The sequence below is a fragment of the Trichosurus vulpecula genome, chromosome 9 (genome assembly GCF_011100635.1).
Source record: "Trichosurus vulpecula isolate mTriVul1 chromosome 9, mTriVul1.pri, whole genome shotgun sequence".
NCBI classification, from domain to species: Eukaryota; Metazoa; Chordata; class Mammalia; order Diprotodontia; family Phalangeridae; genus Trichosurus; species Trichosurus vulpecula.
Window position 1 is genome coordinate 33,508,958 of NC_050581.1, and position 22,886 is coordinate 33,531,843.

The window sequence follows — 22,886 nt, forward strand, 5'->3', positions numbered from 1 at the left end:
GACTTGCCCAGTGTCGTAAATGGTAGTAAGTAACCAGAGGCAAGATCTGAATCCAGATCCTGAAACTTTAGAGATAGTGCTCTTTCTTTTGATTCTTCTTTTTTTCCTTAGGCATTTCCTTCTTTCGAGTACCTCTTCTGTGTTCCTTTATTGCTCAGTTAACTGTCAACCAGTCCTCAAATGAAATAGATAAAAGAAGGGACCATAAAGAGTTAAAGCAATCAGAAAAATGAAGGAGAAAGGAGAAGGGAAAAGTATGGTCAGCTAGGTGAAGAGGGGAGAGAAAAGGAAAAGAGTAGAGAGTATGTAAGAGAAGGGTCAGAGGATGGTCTTACAAATCTAACAAGACAAATGACTGAAGCCTAATTAAGTAGGAAGAGAAGCAAAGGGGTACAAAGAGGCAAGAAATAGCTATTTGCTGGATTTCTTCTTGGGACCATCTTTCAGACAACTGAAAGCAGCTTCTATTTATATTAGAACTTTGATTAGAACAATAGTCACTGAACAAAGGCAGGTGAATAATCCAATATCCCATGGGGATAAAAATCAGAAACCCCACTCTAAAAGAATAAAACTTCCCTTAGAACTCTCTCTCCCCACTCCAACTGAATCCTTGTTTTTTTTGCTGCAAGAACTAGTAACAAGAATGATAAGGGACAGAGGTCTTAATTCTACAACGTGTGGGAATGTAGCAGTGACCTAGAGTGTGCAATGTTTGTGTTTCTGTCAATGACAACTAACTTGGTGTGCACAATGAATAGAATTGGCTCCCTGATAGAGGAAAAGGTGAAAGTGTTAGAGGAAGGCCCCTCTACTCTTTAGATTATTAGGAAAAAATATTTTTTTTCTTGGAAGAATGAAAGAAATACTTCAAAGAGAATAAGTTGAAAAAGATAATGAAGAAGATATCTGGGAGTCAAAATGGTAGAGTAGTAAATCACCATAACTCTCCCATATTCACCTTCAAACAACCATAAAAAAGTACCCTTAAACAAATCCTGGAACAGCAGAACCAGTAAAAAATGAAGTGAAACAATCTTTTAGCCTAAGAAACTTGGAAGATGGGCAAGAAAGTCTGTCTCATTTGGGTAAAAGGACAACACAGTCCAGGTCAGGAAGTGTCCTAGCAAGCCAGTAGTAAGACCCACCTCAGCAAACTAGCAGGAGATCCTGAGCCCCAGTGAAATGGAGCAGGCAGACATCAACACCAGGATCCCCCACGTGCCTCAGCTTAGCCAGGGGAACGAGCAGCCTCCAGCTCCAGGATACCCCTGGGCAAACAGACAGCCCCCAAGTGCTTCAGTGTAGCCCCAGGGAAATGCAGAAACACTCCATGAGCCTCAGTACACACCAGATACCAGCACTAGGATCCTAGCTCAGCGCCAGGCAAGCTGCCAGACAACATACCTTTCATAAGTACCAGCCACCCTTCACCCCCACAGCACAACACCAGAAGGGTTCCCTGTGGGACTCAGGGCAACATTGTTGCAGCACCAAGTGAACAGCCAATTCCTGCAGCCCCTGTGATAAGAAGCCTGAGACAGCGACCCTTCCTCGCTGGGGGCAGAGCTCAAAATTAAAAGAAAGAGAAAAGGCCAAACAAGATGATCTAATCCCACCCCCCCACCCAAAAGAGTCTGACCATAGAAAGTTATTGTGGTGACAGGGAAGATCAAGGCACAAACTCAGAAGAAGACCACAATGTCAAAATACCTAAGGGTGAAACCCCAAAGAGAAACAGGAAGTTATCTCAAGCCCAGAAAGAACTCATGGAAGAGCTCAAAAAGGAGTTAAAAATAATATAAGAGAATGGACTTCATAAGAACCTGGAGAGACTTATATGATCTGACGATGATGACTAAAGGGAGCAGTACCAGGAGAACATTGTACACAACCACAGACACATTGCTTCTGTGATGACTAACTTTGATGGGCTTAGCTCTTCTCAACAATGCAAGGTTCTAAGACAGCTCCAAAAGGCTCATGATGGAAAAGGCTGTCCACATCCAGAGAAAGAATTACCGAGTCTGAAAGCAGACTGAGGCAAACCATTTGCTCTCTCTTTTTAATTTAATTTTTTGTTTTGTTTCAGCTTTCTCATGGTTCATTTCATTGTTTATAATTCTTCTTTACAATGTGATTATTGGGAATGTAAGTTTAATGTGAAGGTATGTGTAGAACCTATATCAGATTATATGCCATCTTGGAGGGGGAGGGGGAAGGAGAGGTATAGGGAGAAAATTTGGAACTCAAAAACTTGTGGAACTGAGTGTTGTAAACTAAAAAAAACAATTAATTTTTTAAAAAAATCATATAAAAGAGGTATGAGAAAAATTGGGAAAAGAAATGAGAACGATGTAAGAGAGTCAACAGAATGGAAAAAGAAAGCAACTGCTTAAAAAAGTAGAATTGGCCAAATAAAAAATGTGATACAAAAATCTAAACAACTCCTTAAAAAGTACAATTAGACAAATGAAAAAGGAAGTACAAAAGCTAACTGAGGAAAACAACTCCTTAAAAGTTAGAATTGGGCAAGGGAAGCTAATGACTATATGAGACATCAAGAATCAATCAAACAAATTCAGAAAAATGAAAAAATAGAAGAAAATGTAAAATACCTCACTGGAAAAACAACTGAACTGGAAAATAGGTCCAAGAGAGACAATGTCAGAATCATTGGACTACCTGAAAAACCGTAGTCAAAAGCATCTTTCAAGCAATTATCAAGGAACACTACCCTGATATCCTGGAACTAGAGGGCAAAATAGGCATTGAAAGAATCCACCGATCACCTCAGGAAAGAGATTCCCAAATAAAAACTCCAAGGAACATAGAAATTGACATAAATGCTTTAGCAAACAAAGCTGAACTACCACAGAGCTCTCACTAAAATGGCAAATCAAAATATATTGTCTATTGTTTCAATAAAAACCTAAGGTTGGACAGCCTTGTCCTAGACCGTGGAGACAGTTGATGTTGCTTTATTTTTGGTGCATAATTTCTGTTTTAGGGAGGTTTGAAAGGTTGTGGAGATCAGAGAAAATGTCTAGTCTTCTTGCTCACATGATCCTGTAAGTTAGTCTATATTCTTAATTGGTGTCCTCTTTTATGTAATGTTTCTCTACTTAGCAGTGAGACCCAGTATTTCTTAGCCGAGATGGTGTCTGACCTCTTTTGGCCTTTGTTATGGCAACTGTTATTGTCAAACTTCCATAAGAAATTGTCATCTTTGAATCAATATCTTTCCCTTTACCGATTTCCAGCTTTCAAGTATCAATAATTTTTTAAAGGAGATTAGGTTCGAATTGTAATAGCATATAGCATCTGCTCATCTTAATGCTTTCTTTTAATTCAGTGTTGATTTGGATCTTTGCCTTAACTAACTGAAGTTTTATCTCTACATGTCCAGCTGATCTGGAAATGCCTGTCTCAGAAAGAGGTGCCTTCTGTCTGCTAAGAAAGGCAGTTACTAAATGCCCACTATGTGCCAAGTCCTATGCTGAGTGCTTTACAAATATTATATATTCACACAACAACCCTGGGAAGCAGGCACTATTAGCATTCCCATTTTACAGTTGTGGAAATGGAAACAGACAGAGGTTAAGTGACTCTCCTAGAGTCAAATAACTAGTAAGTGTCTGAGACCAGATTTGAACTCAGGTCTTCCTAAATTCAGGTTCAGGGCTCTATCCAATGCACCACCTAGCTCCATCTAGAAAGGCCTTTGGTTTTCATCATGTTTATCGCTTTCCGACTCTCTTCTTGACAAAAGTATGCATATGCAAGCATGATGCTTCTAGGCAGTCTATAAGAAATTGATCTTTTTTCATTTCTTAAGCCTGGACAATATTTTCTAGCAGTTTATGTGTGTATGTGTATATGTGTGTTTTCTCGTTTTCTCCTATGCTCAATTTTGCTTTGAAGCTACCAGATACTACAAGTAGTAATAATACCAATAATAATCATAACAATCATATATATATACACACATATATGTATACATCTATATGTATATTATGTATCTATGTGTGTTAAATATGTATATGTGAATTATGTGTATGTGTGTATATATGTGCGTATGTATGTATATATGTTTGTGTGTGTATATGTATGTATATATGTGTGTATGTATGTGTGTATATATGTGTGTATATATATACACATCCACACATCTATAGGCATATGTATGTGTGTGTGTGTGTATATATATATATATATATATTTATATATATATATATATATATATATATATATATATATAATACTTTTGGTTTTAGAAGAAGTTCAAAGAATTTCTCCACCTCTTCCTTCTCTGCAACAGATGTTGACCCATAAGCTCCAATTCTTTTTTTAGTGCTATCCTTGATTGCACTATCATGAATGCTATACATTGAGATGCTTAAGGATACTATGAAATATATTTCTCATTGACTTTGGGCAGCTGATGAAAGCAACTCTGTCAACTCTTTTATTTGCCATTTTTAAAAGAGTGAGCCATCCTTTCATTTGGCAGCAACTTCCTTATGTTTTCTGATTCTATTTAGAGTGAGAATGTCATATTGCCTTCATTCAGTTCCTTTGGTGGTATATTACTCCAGGTTTTTGGATAAGAATCCCATGTTGAGAGTACAAACATTTAAGTCAATGTTTATAGACAGTCAAAAATGTGTGATCTTTAACACTCACTGTTCTACTTTCTATCATTCTGTTACCATCACTACAGTATGAGAATGGGGCCACATGGGACAGGATTTTTTGTTTGTTTTGTTTCTTAGGTTCTGAAGAATTCATCTTCTACTGACTAAACTACTCTTCATAGGCCCCTCCACACTTATTTTTGAATAGTAGATACTATCATTGGTTCTGTACTTGAAAGTCTACCAACCTTCGTGGTCCAATGTGTCATGATGAGGCATCAGAATAGTACTTTTGTGAATGAATGTTGTATTTTGCTACTTTAGGGTAAGGATTCTTAATCTGGGGTCCATAGACCCTCAGAGGATCTGTGAGTAGATTTCTGGGTAAGGTAGAGCAACCTGTGAACTCAGATGGGGAAAAATTACATATTCATTTCAATATCATTGGTTTTCTTTGAAATCCAATGCATTTTATTTTATGCTTTTAAAAATATTTGTGCTGAGAAAGGAGTTCATAGGCTTTATTAGACTTGCCAAAGGGGTCCATTAACATACATAAAATATTAAGAACCCCTGTTTTAGAGGGCAGAATTTAAAAACCAAAAGAAATATTATAAAGAGAGGGCCTTTGAGAATATCAAATTTATGTTTCAATTTATTCAAGGAGGAAACTGAGAATTAGAGAGGTGAAATCAGTATTTGAGGGTCACACAGATAGTGGCAGAAGTAGGATTAGGTCAGGGGTCTCCTGGTATCTTGGCCAGTGTACTTTCTATTCCAATATGGGTAATTCCAAAGATAATAAAAAGGAAAAGGCTGGGGCCAATTAGCAATAAAGGGTCATGTATCTCATTTAATCTATCGGTGGCTCCACACCTAATAATGGCTATTAAACTAACACAGACATAGTTGTTCAGGTAATTTGAGCTAAGTTAGTGTTTGACTGATTAAATTCAGCATTTACAATCTCCCTGGGAGCATTCTGTCCATCCTCATCTAATTCATCACAGAGCAAAATGCAGTGCTCATTTTGAAACTGGGAGCCAAATTTCACATAAAGTAAAATAGAATTCCGACCTGAAACACCCCTCTTTTGTTTTCAGTTTTTTAAATTTTTTCTCCCTGCAACTTGAGTGGGTTCTAAATCTGCCAATGGAAGATTCTTTAGTTTACAAGCCTAGTGAGAATATTGAATATAACTATTGATGGGAATCCCATAGGAAATAACAATATGTCAGTTTATTTAAAGTTTTACTATTATCATACTGATGATCCAGCAGTATTGGAATTCTATTCATTCCAATTATTCATTATGCTAAGCTACAATAAATGAATATCTGGCAGGTAGGTGACAAGAAAAGTCCAGTCAGCTTCAAACACAAGATCAGTTTTATGGTAAAAGAGTTCAGCCAAAGCAATAATTGATAGATTCTTACATATGCATATATGTATATATACATGTGTTAATGGACCCCTTTGGTGAGTCTAATAAAACCTATGAACTCCTTTCTCAGAAAAAAATATTTTTAAAGGCATAAAATAAAATGCATTGGATTTCAAAGAAAACCAATGATATTGAAATGAATATGTAATTTTTCCCCATCTGAGTTCACAGGTTGCCCTACCTTATCCAGAAATCTACTCACAGATCCTTTGAGGGTCTATGGACCCCAGATTAAGAATCCTTACCCTAAAGTAGCAAAATACAACATTCATTCACAAAAGTACTATTCTGAGATATCTATCTATCTATCTATCTATCTATCTATCTATCTATCTACATACACACATATATTATGATTCAGGATGTAATAACAGTCCCACATGAATTTGTAATATTAATTATATCACACCAATGAGATCTTTCCAGGAAAGGATTTGAGCCAGAAGTAGAACCAAAAGAGGCAGATTTCATTTTTATAGAAGGAAAAATTCAGAACAATTAGAATTGTCAAAAAATTCAAGAGACTGCCTCAGGAATTAGTGAGTTCCTCATCACTGGAAGTCTTTAGATACATGCCAGGGATGTACTAGCTAAGCAAGTATTGGCATTTGAATTCAAAACCAGATCTCTCCTGAGTACAGGTCCAGTATTCTTTCTTCTACACCTTGACATGTAGCTTAAAGCCCACATCCTCCAGGATACATTTCCTGAGTGATCTATAACAAACCTCTTCATCGAAGGTGGCCTAGCCATATCAAAATTTAAACTGTATTATAAAGCAGTAATCATCAAAACTACTTGGCACTGGCTAAGAAATAGAGTGGCAGATCAATGGAATAGTACACAAGACATAGTAGTTAATGACTATAGTAATTTGATAAACCCAAACACTCCAGCTTCTGGGATAAGAACTTGCTATTTGACAAAAACTGCTGGGAAAACTGGAAAACAGTATGGCAGAAACTAGGCATAGAACAATATCTTATACCATATACCAAAATAAAGTCAAAATGGGTTCACAATTTAGATATAAAGGCTGATACTATAAGCAATTTCGGAGAGCAAGGAATAGTTTACCTGTCAGATTTATGGAGAAGGGAAGAATTTATGACCAAACAAGAGATGGAGAACATTACAAAAAGCAAAATGGATAATTTTGATTACATTAAATTGAAAAGTTTTTGTACAAACAAAGCCAATGTAACCAAGATTAGGAGGGAAGCAGAAAATAGGAAAAGAATTTTTATAACCAGTGTCTCTGATAAAGACCTCATTTCTAAAATATACAGAGAACTGAGTCAAATGTATAAGAATACAAGTCATTGCCCAATTGATAAATAGTCAAAGGATATGAACAGGCAGTTTTCAGAGGAAGAAATCAAAGATATCTATAGTCATATGAAAAAATGTTCTAAATCACTATTGATTAGAGAGATGCAAACAGACCTCTTCATCCCTGTTCTTCCTTTTCCTTTGATATATAACATAATAACAATAGTAACTAACATTTATATAGTGTCTACCATGTGTCAGCCATTGTGCTAAACATTTTACAAATATTAGCTCCTTTGATCCTCCTAACAGCCCCAGGAGGTAGGTGCTATTATTATCCCCATTTTATAGATGAGGGAACGGAGGCAGATAGAGAGAGGTAAAAATAACTTAGCCAGGATTCAAACAGTTAATAAATGTCCAGGCCCAGTGCTTCATCTACTGTAGGAAGGAATAAAGTTAGGAAAGCTGAGCCAAGTCCTCTTCCTGACACATACAGGTTTTGTAGCCCTCGGTGAGTCACAAACTCTCAGTGCCTTTAAGTAACTGAAATACTATAAGTTTCAGAGAAGCTTCTGATTTGCAATGGAGGAGAAGTTTCTTAATAGGAACCCCCAACATGGATGAAATCAACATTTCCAGTTTTAAAAGATAATTTTAATCACATAGCTTTACTCTTCTTTGGAGGTACAAGTGCTGTGATTTATATGTGCAAATGGATTTTTGCAAATGCTGGTGTATGTGTGGTGGGTGTCTAAAAATTGCTTATTTTATGTATGGTAGGGACAGATCTCTGATCTGGGATCTGTTCCACCCAGTCTCTAAAGAGAACTATGATTTCCAACTCTTGGAGGAACAAGAAGAGGGTTTTGGCTGGTTGATTTTTCTTTTCCTTGACTTTCTCCAGGAGAAGTATTGTTTGAGAAATATATCAATCTAACACACCTTAAATGTTGGGAGTTAGGAGTAAAATAAAGGATTCAGGATATATGCCAAATTCTCAGATTGCTTTTAAGGAGAAGGAAATGGCTTACTGTTACCAGTTTAGTTCCCTCCCACCTAATCCTGATTACACAAATGACTGCCATGTATACATAGTAGTAAACCGTTATCAAAGTAAGCAATGAGTAGAAACTAGGGAAGTTGTGTGGATTAGAGTAGAAAATGGAATAAAATAAATCAGCTTTTTAGTGTGGGAACAAGATAAAACACCTCTACTCAACAAAGGAGAGAATGATCTCACTCAGAGGGACTTTCTCTTAGCAGTTTTTAGGGTTGCCAGCAATGGAAATCAAGGATATGGGGGGGAGGGGCAGCTTGCACATATTTCTGACTCCTGAGAGACCTTCTGTCTCCTTATTCAAAAAATATAAGGTCATCTCTGCTGTTTTCTTTGAAGTTCTCCAACAATTTTGAGTGGTCCCTTTTCTACTGAAACAACACTATTACCAGTAGCTGTTGTGGCTGTGCAAGGCCAATAACACCAGCACACAGAAGGGCTGCCAGCACATGTTCTTTGATCTGCTTTTCTAAGGAAAGCAACTTTTGGGGGTTAACAATCTCACTTTAATCAAACATACATATATCATTCACTTAGTTCAGGAGGAAAAGCCAGTGCCCTGAACTTCAGAGCATATACAAACAGAAATTACAAACACATGTTATATAAACAGAGCAAATAACACAAACCAGTCTATCCATAAAGCACCAACATCTGGGTTTTTTCAAAGCTGGGAGGCTCTTAACAACATCTGCCCAGAGTCTAGTCAAATCACAGGACACTCTTCCAATGAGTGAGAGCCCCAAACAAAATGCTAACCTCTGAGTTTATACACCCTTCTTAGGGCCCGAAGTCTTTAGGCCTAATCAGTAAAAGGGTGTGGGCCTGGATCTTTGCACCTAGTAAGACTCAATCAAAAGCACTTGATTACTTTAGCAGTCTAAAAAGGGAAAACAGTAAAAAAAAAAAGTCCCATCCTGCTTAACATTACTTCTACTCATGCGGGTACTCATTATTACAGCTCAGAATTCTCTCAATCAGGAGTCGTCTCCCTCTGCTTACACATCATACAGTGTCACAGGGCTGTCAACATGGGTGGACAGAGGTATTACATGAAACATTCATATAGCTTTGTCTCTTTATAGTATTTGTTGGTCTTGCTTTCCTACTTTTTTACCCTTTTCCCCAGAACAAAATTTAAATCTGGATGCAATGCCATATTCTTATCCCCTCCTACTTCCATGAGTATGAGTATTTTAAATGGTGATGATAATGCAGACCCTCTTCCTTCTTTTAATAATGAGAGCTAACACATATTGCTTCTTAAAGTTTGAAAAGTGCTTTATGCATATTAACTCACTGATCTTCACAACCCTGTGGAAAAGGTCCTATTATTATTTCTATGGCATAGATAAGAAATCTGAGGCTAAGAGCAATTAAGTGATTTGCCTGGGGCCATCCATTTAGGATGTATTTGAAGAAGGATTTGACCTGAGATCTTTTGACTTCCAGTTCACTCCATGGGGATATGGAGCTTAATATTGCCACTTCTTAGTAGGAGAATAGGCCAATGTATCTCCACCTTGCACAATATCCCTATCTTGCATACATACTTCTGGTCCATACTGGACCCCTTCCCTTATTATATGCTGCAAACAAACTGAACTACTTAATATTCTGTAATCTGGTATCCCAGCCTAAGGTCTCCTCTTCCTCTATTCCCTGACAAATATCTCAGCCTAATGAAATCCTTCTTTTCCTTCAAACCCAAGCTCAGGTGATTTTCCTGATCTCTCAGGAACTGAGTTTTTCCTTAAGTCTTTCAAGTCTCTCTGAACTTTCGATGTCTCCTAAGCATATATTAGGGTGGCTAGGTGGTGCAGTGGCTGCTGGGTCTGCAATCAAGGAGACTCATCTTTTTTTAGTTCAAATCCAACTTATTAGCTGTGTGACTCTGGGCAAGTCACTTAACCTTATTTGCCTCAGTTCCTCACCTATAAAATGAGCTGGAGAATGAAAGGGCAAACCATCTTTGCCAAGGGAACCCCAAATGAGGCCACAGAGAATCGGACATGAATCAAAAACAAAGCACTTATCATTTTAAGCATAGTTGAGCAATGACATCCTCTTTGCAGTCTCCTTGGGAACTCTGCATCTCTAGTGTTTAGCACAATGCTGTGGACATATTAGGCACTTAATTTTTTAAAAGCTTGTTTAATTTAAATTTGATTTTGGCAAGAGTGACATCCCCTCCACACTGTTCCTGCTGTTGGATTTTGTGATGATGAGAAGGGATCTGAAGAGTGTCATTTAATTTCTCTCAAAGAATTATAGGAATAGGTGAAGTGTATACTGCCTATGTGACAGAATTTGAGGAGTTCAAAGAAAGGAACTTTGAACTAGTGAGGTCCTCGTAATAGTTATGGGCAGCAAGGTGGATAGGAGTGCTCGGCCTACAGTCAGGAAGAACTGAGTTCAAATCTAGCCTCAGACACTTACTAGCTATGTGACCCTGGGCAAGCCACTTAACCTTTATTTGCCTTAGTTCTTCATCTGTAAAATGGGGACACCTTGGAGAAGGAAATGGCAAATCACTTCAACATCTTTGTTAAGTGATAATTATTTAATATCATTTGAACCTCAGTAAGGGCCAGAGCCTGAACTAATCAAACAGAAGAAGCTCCTTGGCCTAACAGATATCCCTTCTTTTCTCTCCGAGTAACTCAGATAATGCCTCTTCCTGTGTCAACAAGGCCAAATGAAACCACCAGAGCATTCTTCTATTAATGACTACCAAGGACGAGGTGCCATAACTGGAGACATGGTCTTATATAGTGGGACATTTCTTATCTTAATATTTTATGGACATATACTATGTTATGTCATGTTAATGGTAAAGAAAACAGATATCCTGGGTTGTAATTTTGTTGGACACTTTGTCAATTCTCTTATAGTATTTACCATCTATTCAATTAGGAAAATTCCTTTCTCATACTATGGTTAAACACATATGGAGATCATAAAATTGAGTCCTGAGCTAGGATTGTTCGAAAATGTATTTAAGGCTGGTCATTCTTTTGTCAGAGAGTCAAAATTTAAGTTTTGGCTCCATGATCATGTATCTGCTAGCTTTAAGGGAATAAATAATATAAAAAAAATCACCTAGTTTTTTTTGTCTCTTTAACCAAACTTTCAGATCAACACAAGAAAACCCTGTGGACAAGGTCCATGTGGCCACATAGAGTTGGATATGACTAAACTACTAGATAACAACAAGTAATAGTTTTAGGGCATATAAGAAAATAAATATAATTGTGGGGAGAGATGAGATAAGCTTGAAGGTTTCCACCTCTGTATCTGTAAATCCTGTCACTTCTAGTAAGGATTTGGGTATATCTAATCACCCTAGGGTGATTCTACTCTGCTGGAAGGCTTCCATTGTCACAAACACCACTGTGTGAAGGAGTTGATCAGAACCATTCCTCTTGACAAGAGGCAACCAAGGCAATACGTGAGCACTAAGTGACTGCAGGGACAGGGACACTGTCAGGGGTTAGAAAGATAAGTTAAGGGCACATAGAGTAATAGAGCTCTGGGCTTCCAGTTAAGAAAACTTGAGTTGAAATCCTGCTCCAGACACTCACAAGTTGAATGACCCTAGTCTTCCTTAGCTTTGGTTTCCTTAACTATGAAATGACAGGGTGGGATTCAAGAATTTCTGAGGTCTTATCCATCTCTAAATCTGGCTGGCCCTCACTCAGAGTTCAAGAATATCATATTGTTGGTCTGTTCCAAGTGCTGTGTAGTTTGAAACACAAGGAATAACAAGTAAGTTAATGACAAACAAAATGAGATTATTTCGTTGTTCAAAAGGTCATTTTCAGGTTCTCAGGTGTAGTACTGATAGCTTTCAGAATGGACTAGTAACAACAGAAACCAAGAAGAAGCTACCGTACCTGAAAGATGTCAGGCCCAGCTGACTGCCATGAACATTCAAAGTGAATTTCTTCCCTAGCCTTGCCCTTGAGATTGGCTAAAGGAAGGAAGGCATGGCTCTTAATTGGTCTTTCAGGCTGTACTTCATCCGAAGCATCACAGAGAGGGCATTGTAAGAAGCTTTGGTAGTCATTGGTCCCTACTCAATATGGTAAAGTATGTCCTAGGACCATTTGCTACGTATTAGTGCCAATTTTCTGGTGAAACTCAGCCAAAATGAAAATTTTATTCAGGTTGAAAATTGACATAGAGGGCAACTTTTTTTTTTTAAGTGTATCTCATAAGCACAGTAAGGCGTAATTGCCATTGTACATGCAAATAAGCAAAACTGTTATTCTCTGGATTAACTTTAGGGATTAGTCTTAATTGTAGAAGAAGAATTTAATGTCCATTGAAACAACTGGTCTTGAGAGCAATTCAGTTGCACAAGGAAATTAACATCATCTTTTCATAGGGAAAATACATAAAGCTTAATTTTTCATACTTGATACCTTTTCTCATTAATGTACATATCCTGCTGGTACACTAACGTGGACTATTTTAAAAGCATCTAGGAGTCCCTTTTATCTTTTGCTCACAGGGACAGATTTCAAAAATTTTTTGAAAGCAGTCGCAGGACAAGTTTTTCTGATACTAAGCAAAAACCTAAATTATTATTTGAAACAATTTAATTGTGATTCCATATCTTTGATTTTCTTCTTTCAGCTGCAGTTCTTCTCTGCGTGCCTCTGGCCTGCAGTCCTCCTTAGAGGAATAGAGACCTTTTTTACAGAGGACATAGGAATAATGCCTTTCCAGCCTCTTTATACATTACTCTTCTTCATACACTCTACAACCCAGTCAAACTGGCCTTCTTACTCTTCCTCATATGCCCAACCCTTTAGCTTCCATTTTCTGTGCCTTTACATTGCTATCACCTAGAATTTATCTCTTCTTCATCTTATCTCTGGGGAAACCAGGCAGTACAATAGATAGGGCGCAGGTCCTGAAATCAGGAAGACTTTAGTTCAAAATTAGCCTTAGATACTTTCTAGCTGTGTGATGCTATGCAAATCACTTAACCTCTATTTGCCTCAGTTTCCTCATCTGTAAAGTGGTGATAATAATAGCACTTAACTCAGGGCTGGGTGTGAGGGTCAAATTAGATCATATTTTGTAAAGTAATTAGCCCAGTGCCTGGCATACAGTAGGTACTTAATAAATGTCTGTTTCTTTCCTTCTTTCATAGGATCAACTTAATATAGAAGGGGGTACTTGAGTTAAAACTTGAAGGAAGAGAGAGATTATATGGGGTGGAGGTAAGGAGGGAGTGCATTCCAGACATTGCAAGCAGGAAGACTCAGTGATACAAAATGGAATGTCTTGGGTAAGGAGCAGGGAGAAGGCCAGTTTGGCTAGATTGCAGAGTACTGGAAAGGAAAACAATGTATATAATGAGGCTGGAAAGATAGGTGGGGCCAAGATTGTGAAGGGCTTTAAAATTTAAACAAAGAAGTTTCACCTTTGGTTCTAGAGGTAATGAGAAGCCAATGGAATATTTTAAATAGAGAAGTGACATGGTGGAATCTGTTCTTGGGGAAAATTCCTTTGGCAGCAATGTGGAGAAAATTGGAGAGACATTTGGAATAGGGATATCAACAATGAGGCCTTTGCAATAATCAAAGTGAAAGGTAATTAGGGCCTGAGTTAAGGTGGCAATTATATGAGTAGAGAAAGGGGGTCAGAAGCAAGAGATGTCGTGGTGGTGGAAATGGCAAGAATTGGCAATTGACTAAATACATGGAGTGAAAGAGAGTGAGGAAAAGATAGCTAGGGTTATGAACTTGGGACACTGAAGAATAATGATGCCTTTGCTAGAAATAGGGAAGTGTGGAAAAGAGGTTGGTTTTGGGGGGAAAGACAACAAATTTTGTTTTGGGTATGTTTTTGAGATGTCTCAAGGACTTCCATTTTGAAATGTCTAGTAGGCATTGAAGCCCTAAAAAGGAAACTAAGAGTCATCAACATAGAAACAATTAACCCACTGGGAACTAATGGGGTCACCAAGAGAGAGCGCGTGAGATAGAAGAGAGTAGAGTGTCTGGAGAAAATCCTGGGGAGTACCCTCAGTTAGAACATGTGATCTAGATGATGGACCAGCAAGCAGGCAGAGGTGAGATAGGTGGGAGAAGAACCAAAAGAAGAGAAATTATTGAGGAGGATGGTACATTTACTCATTCATACAGTGCAATGATCCTGTGAGGTTGGAGTTGCAGACGTTACGCTCCTTATTTTACAGATGAGTAAACTGAGGCTCCAAGAAATTTTGTGTCTTCTCCATATTCTTGCAACTAATTACCATTATACAGGATTTGAACAAAGTTGCCCCAAACTCCAAGTCTAGCATCCTAGGGAGGTAGAAAGGGATACAAAATAGATGAAAATTAAATCAAGGAAATAACAGTCTACTAAAAATATGCTGCCCTTCTTCAATTTATGTGTGGACTATGTTCCAAGATTTGTGAGGCAGCTATTCAGAACTCAGACTCCATTTTCCTAAAGAAACAATGTCATATAAATGGTGTTAGACATTGAGGATACCAAACCTTCAAACAGGTTACAATGGAAATAAAAGACATGCCACATTTGGTTAAAATAGGATGAGTGCTTGGGAGAACTTTCTAAGCTTTGGGTTCTTTTTAAAAATAATCATTTTTAATTAATAAGCATTTATTTTCTCTCCCAATTGGAAGTCCCAATGAGGAAACACCTGTCAGTTCAGGTAGGTAACTTTTCCCCAATTTAGACTTGCAAAGTTGCCTAGAGCACTGAGAGATTAAGTGACTGCTCAGGGTCACATAATTATTTCTACCTCACAGTATTGTTATGATGAGAGGATCAAAGAAAATCATAGAATCATTAACTTAAACTAGAAGGGACCTTGATCAATCAATCAATTAATAAGCATTTACTAAGCACCTGATTGGTTGTTGTCCTTCGGTCTCGAAGAGGACCAAAATGACATCACCATGCTTGAATCAAGATTCAGTGCGTCCAACTGTGGCTGATCAGACCTATACAAGTTCAAATGTTCTACCACAGGTCCATGTGAACATTTAGAGTAGATTGTCTAAATTTGCTCATCTTGTACTTCTTCTGAGCTGTTTCAATTCTGCTTTGCTCATGGAGCACAGCACCTTCTCTCATGTGGGCGTGCCATGCTTAGCAGTCCTGTGCCATTGTCTCTCATGTCATATAATCAATTCCAAAGTTTTTAAGAGAGACCTTGAGAGTGTCCTTGCGTGACTTCTTCTGACCGCCATATGAATGCTTGCTCTGTGTGCCTACTATGAGTTCAAATGCCTAATTTGATAGATGAGGAGGAAACAGACTCATATATATAAGTGTCAGAATGTAGAACTGGAACCCAGATCTTCTTGACTTCACATCCAGTTTTCTATTGCTCAAAGAAGTGAGTGACAGAAGTATATAAGATGAAATGTGCTACCAGGTTAAAGTGGTATTACTAGTCCAGTTACGATTTAATAGCCTATGTAACTAACAACGTGAGTGAAACCCTCCACAAAATCTTCTGTGATGTGGGACTTAACCTGGGTTCTTGAAAGCTATGCCAGCAGAGCACAAGTTCTGGGACAGCATGAAGGAGCTAAAAGAGATCTTTGAATCTGGAGCAGGTGCTAGCCTGTAAACTTGCTATCTGAGGAACAATCTAGTTTTGTTTGAACAGGTTCACCACCAAGCTGGTCTCATTCTGATTTTTTTGTTTGTTTGTTTGTTTTTTGTTTTGTTTTGTTTTGGTTTTTTGCTGCCATTGCAAGTCTTGAAAACCCTCTATCCAGACCTACGATCTGTGTGGGTAAAAGGACCACCTCCCTCTTCCTCTGCTCCAATTCTCCCCCAGCCCCACTCACCCAAGGAAATCACGAATCTTTATAGTATTTCATACTGTAATATTTAATACAGTACACATAGTAAGTAGCCTCTAGTCACTCTGTACTCTCCTTTGTCCTCTGGGCACCTCTGAATCCTGGAATCTCTTGAATCTCCCTGATTCCTGAGAAAAGAGAGGGGATAAATGCTGGATAAAGGTTAAACAGCTCCCTTGGAAGGATCTGAGAATTCTTCCTGATCCTAGGGAGGAAGGGTGGCAGGGAAGTCCTGGTGATGGGAGTATGGGTTGGGCGACTAGTCCTGAGATAGTGGTTTCTATAATCATTGCAAAATATTCAGGGAGAGAGGGGAAGGGTTTCAGTGATCATTATTGTGTATGAGTCTTTTGTAAGTGTAATGTTAAACCAGGTTGACCAGAAGGTGATTATTCTTTCTGGCAGGTTAGGGAGGGGCACAGCAACTCATAAGACTACTAAAGGCTGAATTGGGGTGGGGGTGGGTGGCAGTGGGGGTGAGGTGAGTCCCTTCCTATTTTTAATTCTGAGCAAGTTCTGCCTTCTTTGGGCAAAATCTCTAGTTTCCAAATCTAGCCATGTGTGCTCCCTAGTCTCAGTTACATGTTTAATGTACTTCATAAATATATCTAGTACACTATTAGTATAAAACTACATATGATCGTATTTGGAATTGTATCTGAAATAGGGAGAAAAACTTACTCTTTAACTTTGCTTTTAGTTTCAACAACCAAACTCTTCCCTACCCTCCACCCTCTTCTAGTCATTTATCTAGCTGGATAAAAATATCTTTTCAAAGGGAGTCCAGAATGTAATCAGCCCTTTAGAAGTTTGACTCTCAGGAAGTAGAAAATGAATACTACGAATAAAAGTGATGGGAATTAACTGCATGATGAAAATAAGGATGTATTTACAGAGGACATCAGTCCCTTTCCAGGCCCACCAGGATCTATCTGTGTTCTCTTAGGTATACAATTGTCTATAATAAGCATCTCCCTATTGGAAACCAGGAATTTAGACAATTTGCAACACTCTCCCAAAAGCACAGCTCTACCAGTCAGTCATGTTCCTCTTTGTGAGCACCCATTATAACTGTGGAAAGATGCTCCCTTCAGGTCACATATGAGGAATAGAAGGCACAGTTCAGGCCTTGTTCTCAAGAGGAAAATAAATTTAATGGGCAAGAGGCAGGAAGCACAACAGATGCATGGGAAAGAAATCAAACAGCACAGATGAGTATGTCCTACTTTGGCACAAAATATATGAAACTCAGGATTTACTAAAGAACAGGCTAATCATGTCATTTCTTGCTTTGAAAGAGTATTCATCAAAGTATTCCCATAAATAACAAGTTCCCCTATAGTATTTAAAATGTGATTTAATCTGAATAAAGTTTACGAGGAACAAACACATTTAACACAAAAAGGTTACAATATCTTCTCCTTTTGGACCAGATCTATGATTTGATTGGTTTGGGGGAATGCTGGTGAAATAATTTACTTTAAGAATGAGGGTCATTATCTGTTCTGCAATTTAGTCTTAGAGACTTGTCGCAGGCAATAATAAGTGATTTGGGGCAGCTATGTGGTACAGTGGATATAGCACTGGTTCTGGGGTCAGGGAAACTCATCTTCCTGAGTTAAAATCTGGCCTCAGACACTTAATAGCTATAGGACCCTGTTTCCCTCAGTTTCTCACTTATAAATTGAGTTGGGGAAGGAAACTCAAATCACTCCTGTTTCTTTGCCAAAAAACAAAACACAAACCCCAAAGGAGGTCATGGAGAGTTGTACATGACTGAAAGGAGTAAACAACAACATAGCCAACATGTGTCTTAGGCAGGGTTTAAACTCAGTTCTTTTGGACTTTGAGTCTAGCCCTTTATCCACTCTCAGGGATAACCAGATTAAAATGTAATTGAGAAACGTTTAACAAAAAAAAAAAATCAATAAAAATACAATACAACATAGATAAGGTTAATGTGTGGTTTTCTTTAGGGATTCATTCCTATTTGGGTTTAACACCACTATATCACGTTTCTCGCATTATGCTAACACAAAGAAGACACATAAATTTGTGCATCAAGGTCATAAAGTGGTATTATTTCAATACTTTAAGGCCAAGTGGCAGAGTGGATATAAGACTGGCCTTAAGGCCAAGAGGCAGCTAGGTGGATAAAATGTTGGATCTAGAGTTGGAAAGATCTGAGTTCAGAACACATCTTAGACACCTAGTGGCTATGTGAACTTGGTCAAGTCACTTAACTTATCTCTGCCTCAGTTTCTGTATCTGTAAAATGGGGATAATAATAGCACCTACCTCCCAAAGTTGTTTTGAAGACCAAAAGAGATGATATTCATAAAGTGCTTTCACTACATAAATGTTAGCTATCACCATCATTTGTAATAAGTTGCCTCTGGGATTCTAGGCAGGTGATTTGACTTCTCTGTGCTCTTAGCCATCTTATAAGGATATAAATTGGAGAGGAAGTGCTAACCTGCATCAGTAGAGAAAGTTTCCTCTCCCAGGTTTTCTCTATGCCATTGGAATAATAATTATATCACTGTGGGCACGGCTCTCACTGATTCAGATGACAACCCTTTCATACCTTTAGTAAGCAATCTTTGTAAGCTACCATCCCCCCATCTTCCTCTCCCATCCCCACCCAATTAACACCTTGCAGTCAATATTCTGGTAATGAGCTTCACCATACTTGGCTAGGTCAGTCTTGGGATGATCATACCAAATTTGAAGCCTTTCTAGCTTCATAGGATTTGCCAAATATTAAACTCAACTGGAAGTCCCTTAAGAATCCAGAGTCACTGCCATAGCACAATGAAGTACTAGAGGAGGATTTTTATGAGGATAAAGTAAAGAGATATAAGGAAACTTTATATTGAATATCCCAACCTAGCCAAGAGGGAGTTTTATAAAAGCAGAAAAATTTATGTTAATTTTTTATGAGATCTAGGATCTCATTAATGTTGGTAGTTCCTCTGGTCATGAAGATCATAATACTCTTTCTCATTTCCTCCCATAAATCCTCCATAGGGGATTAATATAACATTTTGGGGGGGCTTCCATTTGCTCACTTGACATTGTGTGGGTACAAATACAAGCATGTGTGCTACCTGTTATCTCTTGCTCTCATTTTGTGAATGGCTTGCTTGTTTTCCCAGTCAGTTATATCTTATAGTGTTTTTTAATTATTCGTTTCAAAATTAAATACAAAATGAGAAAAGAAAAAAAGGAACATTTACATGTACACAGTAGACCATAAGAGAGGATTCGATATAAAACAATAAATTTCCATTTCAAGAAAACCTATATAATAAATACTACACATTGTTTTCAAAACTGTCCATCTTTTCTTTGCTTCCTTCCAGGTTTTCTTTTGTTATCTGATGTGTGCTTTTTAATTTATTTTTTCTCCCATCCTCAAAAGAAGGCCACAATTAAACACAAATATATATGTATATATACATGCACATAGATATCTATAAACATACACATATATATATATACACACATACACTAATACACACATACGTGAAACCATAGTATTATGCATATTTTCTGCTTGCCATCTCTTTCTCTAGAGGTGGATAACACCTTCCTTCATAAGTCCAAGTCTTTCTTTATCTTACAGTATTTTTATATATCTTTTAGCATGCCAACAGATCATTGATAATATGTTGTGACTGATTTGTTTCTACCATATGTCTTTTGTGTTAAGAAGAAAGATTTTAGTTACAGGAAAAATCTAGGAATAGTTAAAAATCATTGCACAATTTTTTCAAATGAAATTTAACTCCCTCTCTTCATCCTGTTCTATCCTGGACTCAGCTCATTGTCCATTAGCAGTGTCTCTCCTAGACATGTGTGCTGATGGACTAGCTCCATGGGCTGTCTATCCAACTGCAGGAAAATAATCAAGGCTTATTCTTGATTAGGAGACACAAGTGAAAATACTTAAGATCTTTTTAAAATGTACTTCACCTCAAAAATGGATTGGCTTTTAAAATCAAGAAGCTTTCCTTGAATCATTCAGTTAAAACAATTTTTCTTCTCTTGATATTTGCAGAATAATTTGTGTCTCTCTTAGATACTTTATACATACATATATGTACAGTTACTTATCCCATAGTTATTTTTGGAGGTGTGTAATCTCTACACCCTATTTAAATCCTGGCAGGGGTTATTTAGGGGCAGGTAGGTGGTACAGTTGAAAGAGAGCCAGGCCTGGAGTCAGGAAGTCTCATCTTCCTGAATTCAAATCTGGTTGCAGATGCGTACCAGTTGTGAGACCCTGGGCAAGTCACTTAACTGTGTTTTCCTCAGTTTCTTCATCTGTAAAATGAGTGGAGAAGGAAATGGCAAAACAGTCCAGTATCTTTGCCAAGAAAACCCCAAATAGGGTATGAAGAGTTGAACACAACTGAAAAATGGCTGAATGATAACAACAATAAATCAGTTATTTATTGACTCCCAAGTTATTCTTCCTCCTTTCTCAGAATTCCATACTTGGTTTATAGTCTTACTCTTCAGAATAACCCTTGATTTTTATTTGAGGACTGCATTATACATATTGACATCCTCTTAAACATCTCGACCTCCCAATTCATCAACTTTGTCAGTTCCCATGACAGGCACCTTCACTGAACTTCACTTAAAAACAAATTATAGAATTAATAAATTATACTTTAATTAATTAATAGAATTATAGGATGGTAGCACTAGAGCTGAAAAAATCATAGAGCTCATGGGGATTGAGTTCAATCCATATATGAAAGGAATCCCCCTTATTATATACCTTAGAAGTTATCATCCAATTTCTGCTTGAAGATCTCCAAGCAAAGGAAATTCATCACATTTGCTGGGCAGCCCTGTCCAATCATAGACATCTCTAATTGTCTGAAAGCTTCTCCTGACATCAAGTCTAAATTGAGTTCTTCATAACTTCCACCAAATGCTCCTTGGCTCTAAGTGGCAAAAGAGAACAGTCTTATCCCTTTTTAAGATGATTCTGTTGTTCAGTCGTGTCCAACTCTTCATGACCCCATTTGGGGTTTTCTTGGCAAAGATGCTGGAGCTTTTTGCCATTTCCTTCTCCAGATCATTTTACAGATCAGGAAACTGAGGCAAACAAGTGACTTGCCCAGAGTCACAAAGCTAGTATCTGAGGTCACATTTGAACTTAGGTCTTCCTGACTCCAGTACTGTATGTATTGAGCCACCCAGCTGCCTGCTGTTTAAATGACAGTCCTTTAGATATTTGAAGACTGCTATCCTGTCCCCTCTGAGTTGACTCTTCTCAAGGTTAAACATGTCTAATTCATTCAATTGCTCTTTGTGATTTCCTTTAGGGCAGGGACTATCTTTTGCTTCTTTATGTATCTGCAGAGCTTAGCACAGACCCTGACTCAATAGGCACTTAATAAATGTTTATGAACTGACCGATAAGACATCTAGTCTCTTAACTATCCTAGTTTCCTTCCTCTGAACACTCTCTAGCTTAACCGATGTTTTTTCTTAAACTGATGCCCAGAACTCCAATAAGGTCTGACAAGGGCAGAGCATAGAGGGAGTATCATGTCCATTCCTTGAATCTATGTCCCTCAATGAAGCCCAAGATCTCATTAGCATATTTTTTTGGTTGCTGCTATTCAAATTGCTTGCTTTGAGTTTATGGACAAATATTGAGCTAATACCTTCATATCTTTTTCAGAACTATTTTGCCTCTCCCATCTCATGCTTGCAAAATTGAGTTTTCTTTTTGTACTCAACTGCAACACTTTACATTAATCCCTAGTAAAGTTCATTTGAATAGATTCAGCCCAGTTCTCTAGCCTGTCAAGATCTTTTTGCAATGTGGTACATCACTATTTTTTCTTCCAGCTTTGATCATCTGCAGATTTGATGAGCATACCATCTAATGGCTTTGTCTAAGTCATTGATAGAATTCTTTACCAGCACAAGAACAACCAAGCAGAAATCTCTGGAGAACTTCACTATAATTCTTGTCACACTGGCAACAAGCCATTAACAATTCCTTTTTGAGTCCTGCTACTGGCTAGGCAGGGCAGCTAAGTGGCACAGTGGCTGGAGTGCTGGTCCTGGAGTGAGGAAGATGCATTTTACTGAATTCAAATCCGACTTCAGACACTTACTAGCTGTGTGAACCTGGGCAAGTCACTTAACCTTGATTGCCTCAGTTTCCTCAGAGAAGGAAATGGCCAACCACTCCAGTATCTTTGCTAAGAAAACCCCAAATGGACCCATGAAGAGTCTGATATGACTGAAAAATGACTGAACAACAACAACTGGCTAGTCAACTAGCTTTTGAAACCATCTGTAATCTATATCTCTCCATCTTCGTCATGAGAACAGTATGTACTTTCTCAAAAGTTTTCTGAAATCTAAGTAAAGTATATCCATGGTATCCTCCTCATCTACTAGTTTAGCCATCATGAAGGAAAAGGAAATGAGGTTTGCCTGGCATGACCAATTCTCAATGAAGCTGTTCTGGCTCCTCCTCATCAACGAATGCTTCCTGATCTAGATGTTTGCTGTCTCTTTAATGATCTATTCTAGAATTTCCCCACCAAAATTGCATGGTCCCATTGATCTTT